Genomic DNA, 6,105 nt, shown 5'->3' on the forward strand with positions numbered 1-6,105 from the left:
GAAATAGCAAGCCTGTACCTTAATACTCATGAGATTATCCATTTTTTACAGCACTCTGACTAAGTTCTAAAACTTGCTCATCCCAGTTCACTTCAACAAGTTCCACCAGTTCAAGCAACGCAGTTCTGAGATCCTGTGTATGTTAGGCAGATAGAATTGAACAGTGCAGGAATAATCTCTGACAGCTTTAAGAGCTCCGTTCTGCTTACAAACTCTCAGTCCAAAACTATTCGCAGTTTTAAGGCAATGAACACCTGAAGCAGTTGGATCATCTGCCATTTGCCGCATTATGCTTCTTGGCATCATGATTAGCACGAAGGGTTTTCTGCTGTCCTGCAGAGATGGACAAAGTCCTGCTTACAAATGGACCAAGTTTCAGTGTACAGCAGAGTTTGTACCAGACTGAAAAGCCACGTCATTCAATTCATGTGCTCAGGTTGTTATGCACTCCGAAAGGAAACAGAACTAACTGTTGGATTCTGAAGGCAATCTGTGGGGTCCTACATTACCTCCTGATTCTGGAAGAGGAAATTCTAATAGCAAATGCAGAACTTTGATCTTTGTAGACATGAGAAGAGCTGGCATTTAGCAACATTCATTTCAGGGAAATCAAATCATGTGTCTATATTTTTACTACAGATAGTATAGGGAGCAGCCAGTTGAAGAACCAGATACAAAAAATCCAGCCCATTGGCAGGAAAATACTTCTCCTTAAATTCTGTATGCTATCATGGTATAGAATCAGGCTACAGCGCCACATAGGCCAACCAAGTGTAGAACCAAATCCACAAAATACTGGTAGACAAAGCAGCAAAAACAGGGACAATATTCAGCAGACAGGCCTTTCTACCCACAGCTCAGCATGTTCTGCCATCCGAAAAGCAAGGCCTCTTGTCAAGCTCAGCTATTTCCCTTCTCAGTGTATTCTAGCACAACTGATACCCACTGGTATCCTCCTGTAGAGTGCCATCATATTGTCATCATCCAAAGGGAAAACCCACACAGCAGAGCATACAGCACTACACCCATGCTCCAAATATCCGCCTGAAAAACTAAAAGACAAGCTTACAAACCTGAAGCACCTCAAATGGCTTCCTGACAGACTGGATTGTCTGCCCTTGCCAAAGCCCACATATAGCCCATGAAAAGCTGGCTCTTTCCCTCAGGAAAAAAAAACCTTATCGTCCCAGAGAAAGCATATAACCCTCATTCAATTGCCCTTCCACTCAGCTTAGAGCCCTACTAAAACCAGCACCTTCACCTTAGCTCATCACACTGCTACAGTTCCTTTTACAAGGATTTCACTGGCAAAAATGAAATCAAAGCAGTCACGAGGGATTTAGCACAGTTACGTGTTACTGGCTACGAGAGCTGTCAGCACAGTCACCTGTCAGGCTTTGCTGCTGTTCTCTTTATGTAGAGGCACAACAAGGTTCAGACACCTCACAGTGCAGTTCTCACTTTGACTGTAAAGAAAAAGGAGGCTTGAAAAGCAGTGTGTGGAAAACAAAGAAACAAGAATTAGAACAACAGTGGGGCCATGGCACTTGTAGGAATTGCTCCGCCTGTAACAGCAGAGCGATTCAAGAAGGATGAGGGCATTGCAAACCAGACCAGTTTGGACAGATTAACAACTGCAAGTAGTGGGTTCCAAAATTCCAGACATGAAATCAAAGCTGGAAAAACTCTTCACATTTTCATCTCTCAATTTTTAGTTCATTGTGCATTACAACGGAAACAATTCTTCACATACAACTTGGAAGCTAAAGACAAGTCTGACAAAACAGACTGCACAGAAATGATGGATAATTAACAGAGCAAATTGCTCTTTCAAACACTTAGTAATAGAAAGAGATCTCTGAAGTTGCTGTTCTGTAGAGCACCAAAGCAGACGCTTGAGGCAGTTCAGGATTAGCCTGAGACAAACCAGCCAGCTGTGTGAACTGAGACCAATTGCACTTCTTCTATTTTACTTTCATTCTATGTGACCTCACTAAGCAAATATTGTCTAAGACCATGAGTATCACATAAATGTGCAGATCTCAAGCTGCTCACTTATCTAGTACCCTTGGCATGATGCTTTATTTTCCTCAGCTATTCATCTAGATTGTGTCTGTTGATTGCGCAACAACAGCCTGTTGGTCTCGATTACCTGTGAGAGGCTCTAAATTTGGCCAGGAAAAATCATTTGAGGATAAGTAATTATCTGGGACTCAGTAAGGCAGTCTTCCCATGCTTTCATAACAGCCGAGATACACACACACACAAACTCGTGGAACCCCACTGCTTTGCACAATGCTGTGCACACTTACATGTGTCATGCACTGATTTCCCAGCCAGTCCTCGTAGGGTCTCTTACTTAGGACGGGAGTGCAGGGGAGCAGCCAGAAGCTGTTTGCATTCCCTGCTGTCTGCTGGGCAGCTTTGCTGGAGATGCTTGGGTTGCTTTGCTTTTCCTTGGGAGGTGGGAAGGAGCTTTGGGTTGGAGGCACATCCCGTGCCAGAGCATCTCAATGGCACGTGTGGGGCACTGATCTGCAGCAGATGAAGGGGAGGAGGTCCCAGCACAGCCCTGCACCATGCTCTGCCACACTGGGCAGCTTGTTCCTGGCTCAGCAGCGCCATCAGACAAGGAGCAGGGAAGGAAATCAAGGATGGGGGGTACCATCAAACGCAGTTAGTGCATGCCTGTGCAAGACAAACAGACCCAGAGCTTGCGGGTTATTCCTGCTTTTGTAGCATTTGTGTGCTGTAGCTGAGCAAAAGGTTCTGCTGCTTGAATCTTCTTCTGCAAGAGCCACCTACCGGTAAATGTCTGCAGGGATGGAGGATGTGACAGAAAGCATTTGTCTCCACGACAGCGTAGTTACACTTGGTCTAGAGAGTGTGAGAGGCAGGCAGCACTGCCTGATGTTGGTCAGGGCGAGCTCCTCCTGCCACAGCGCGATGATGGCAGGGCTAGAGATGATCTGCAGGGACAGCTCACAGGTGAGAGCCAGGAATGGACACGGCGGGAGGACAGAGGTGTTAGGGAGCAGCCACGGCATCAAAGAGCATCAAAAGGCCCTGAAAAGCATCACAGAGCTACAGCCGGGAAGCTTGAGGTTTTCATGAGCAGCATCCAGGATGCTAGAGACTATTTGCTGCCATACACAACGGCAGCAGAGCTCTCGCTGCAGGCATCCCAAAGTCAGGCAAAATGGGAACACACCCAGAGCTCGGCCGCACAAACCCCACAGCCAGAGTGTTGTAAGCTGAGCTGCCGTGCAGTTTCTTGCACTCATCCCAATCTCTGCGAATGATAACTCCGAATTCAGTCAAGGCGTTGACTGAGCACGAGCGTGCCTTTATTCAATAGGAGAAAGGAGGGGGTGTGAGGTCTGGAGGAAAGATGGGACTCATCCTCTCTTGTAATCATGAGAGCTGCTCAGAGACCGTGCTGTTGCCCGGAGCCTGGGACCTGTGTCCTGATTCTGTGCCCCCCTGCGAGATGCTCGGCTTCTCCTCGGTGATGCTGACCTGAGCCTGCATGGTGGTGCTGCTGTCGGGGCACTCGGGCTGTGCTTGGGCTGGGCTGCACTGCAGAGACATTGAGTCCAGGCTGGTGCCTGAGGTGTCTGGCGGGCTCAGGTCAGCAGCTTCAGTAGGGATTGGATGAATGAGCGCTTCAACGATGATGACCTTCTTCTCTTGATAGCTGATGTTATACGGAAGGCTTTCATCTGAACTGCAGCATCCTGTGCTTAGTAACAACTCTTCATTGATGGAAGATGCGTCATCGTAACATGCCCTGCGTCTTGGGGATATACAAGGGCTCGGGTCACCTAGGAAGGAGCAGATGTACAGCAGTTAGTGTTGAACGTTCACAAGATGAACCATGGAGATTCTTGACATTTGGCTATGTAGTGGTGGTGGGCAGAAGCAAATAGGCTTCTAGCAACAGTGTCACTGTCTTGAAAGTGATCCACGTGCAGGTCCAGCTCTTGTGTTGACAAGAGACTCATTTGGGAAAGACAGGTGTCAACTGAAGATGTCAGGCACGGGCTTGAACGCCAGAAGGATGTACAAGCCCACTGAAAGCATGAATTCTACCTGTGTTGCTGACAAGCAGTGTTTTGTAAGCTGGACTTGCACCCTTACCTGCCAGGACCAAGACTTCAGCTTCAGAGGGCTCCCTGGCACTGCTTTGCAGTTGGTGTTTGGCCACAGGGGATGGTTTGCCCAGGCAGAAGCAGGAACACCAACTGCCAGCTGCTGACTCTGCCCTCTTACTGGGAGAACTCAGTCTGCAGAGAAAACAGAGCATGCTGTCAGACGTGGTGCAGGGTGAGGGAAGAGCTGCACCGAGCCCTGGCCAAAAGTTGCCTGTTCTGGGCACTGCCTGCTTTCTGCTGAAACACAGCTTAGAAACGCCCTCTGTTTCAAACAGCAGAGGATGCTTCCATTCCTACAGCTCAGCCCTCAAGTCCTGAAGGCTAAATACCTCTCAACGATGTCAAGCAGGGACATGGATCCGGAGAATGTTGGAGGCTCAGGCTGCTTTGCTCTCCCGGGGCTGGCTTCACCAGGGAACGAAGGCCGTTGATGAGCTTGCCCCATTTCTTTGGCTCTGCGCAACAAAACAAAGAAACCAGTTCATTTCAGGCCTGGCTCGGTTGGACGAAGCTGAGCGCAACGCATTCGACAGAGCATGTAATAACGGGAAGAACATTCCCAACAAGGACACGCAAGAATGGATTTTCCCCATCCCTGGAGGTGCCCAAGGAGATTACTGTAGTTCTCTTTCTAAGCTTGCTGAACTTGGGCATAAACAAACCCCCTGAAAGTAACGTTCTGACCCTATTTGACTAACTCGCGTTGTCAAATGTAAATTACGCACCTGGCTTTGGCAATGAATTGAGGAGGGAATCGGGAACTTTTCCGCTGATGAGTTCCATGCACTCACCAGGGAAAAGCCCAACCTGTAATTAGAACAAAAAGACAGGTGAGCATTAGCCTGAGCCCAGAGCCAAAGGGAAGGTCCACTGACAGTGGCACAGGGCAACTGTTTGCATCCAGCAGCCATCCGTTGCAGGCAGAGCACCTCCAACCTGAGATTCCCAACTCTACTGAAGTTGTGCTCTCTAGTCAAAAACGTGTGCCTACCTCAAAGCCACGCTTGCCTCTCCACCAGGGGCTCAGCCTGTTGATATGTCCTCATATCAACAATGCTCACCAGATCTCCGACCTGCAAGAGATTGAAACATCAGTCCCAGATTCAGCAAATCTGGTAGGAAAACAAAGCAGAAAGGACTGCCCTCTTCTATGCACGACAACACGGAACGCCTGGAACTGCTTACCTCCAGAGAGAGCTCATCTGGCCCCTGGGCGACGTGGCTCTTAATAACATGGGCTGCCGCAAACGCTGGTACGTTTAAAGATGACATAGCATGCACCAGCTGTGGCTTCTGCATGTTATCAGCCTGCAAAACAGAGCACAGGCCGTGGTCAGGAGCTGAGGACAAACCAGGAGGATTTCAAGGTGAGGAGCACATCTGCAGAGAAAGCTGCAGCAAATGCGCTCCGTCCTTATCAGGAGCACTTCAGAAGGAGCTGCACGTCTCATAGCTCTGGAGCAGCACTTCTTCCCCACCCTTCACTACTCCAAGAAGCTCCAACAAACTTCTCAGAAGAAATCCAGGCCAGCACAGACCTGGCAGACCAGAACCAAGTGCAGCTGGTGGGACGGCAGTGCCCACTCCTTGCTTCCACCCTGCTCCAGCAGGTTAAGGAGTCTGAGCCTCACTGGCCTTTGACAACTCAAGACTTCCAGCACCTCATGCCAACATTTCTCACTAAGATACACCTCAGGCATTGAATTCTCTTCTCACTACCTCCTCCCAGTCCTCCCCTAGGAACAGAAACCATTTAGATTCTACAGCAAACTACAGCATCTACCCTGCAAGAGCACGCTGAACCACCTGCAACAATGAAACATCGTTTTGGAGAGTGGGTCGGAAAACACACCTTTAGACAGCTGTCTTCCTGTAGCCAAAAGGAAACCAAGTAGCAAAAGTAGAGTCCAGCCTGAAACATGCCCATGCTACTAGCCCAGGTTTCTCACAG

Source organism: Coturnix japonica, chromosome 37, assembly GCF_054131305.1.
Source record: "Coturnix japonica strain WE chromosome 37, WE-NBRP24, whole genome shotgun sequence".
NCBI classification, from domain to species: Eukaryota; Metazoa; Chordata; class Aves; order Galliformes; family Phasianidae; genus Coturnix; species Coturnix japonica.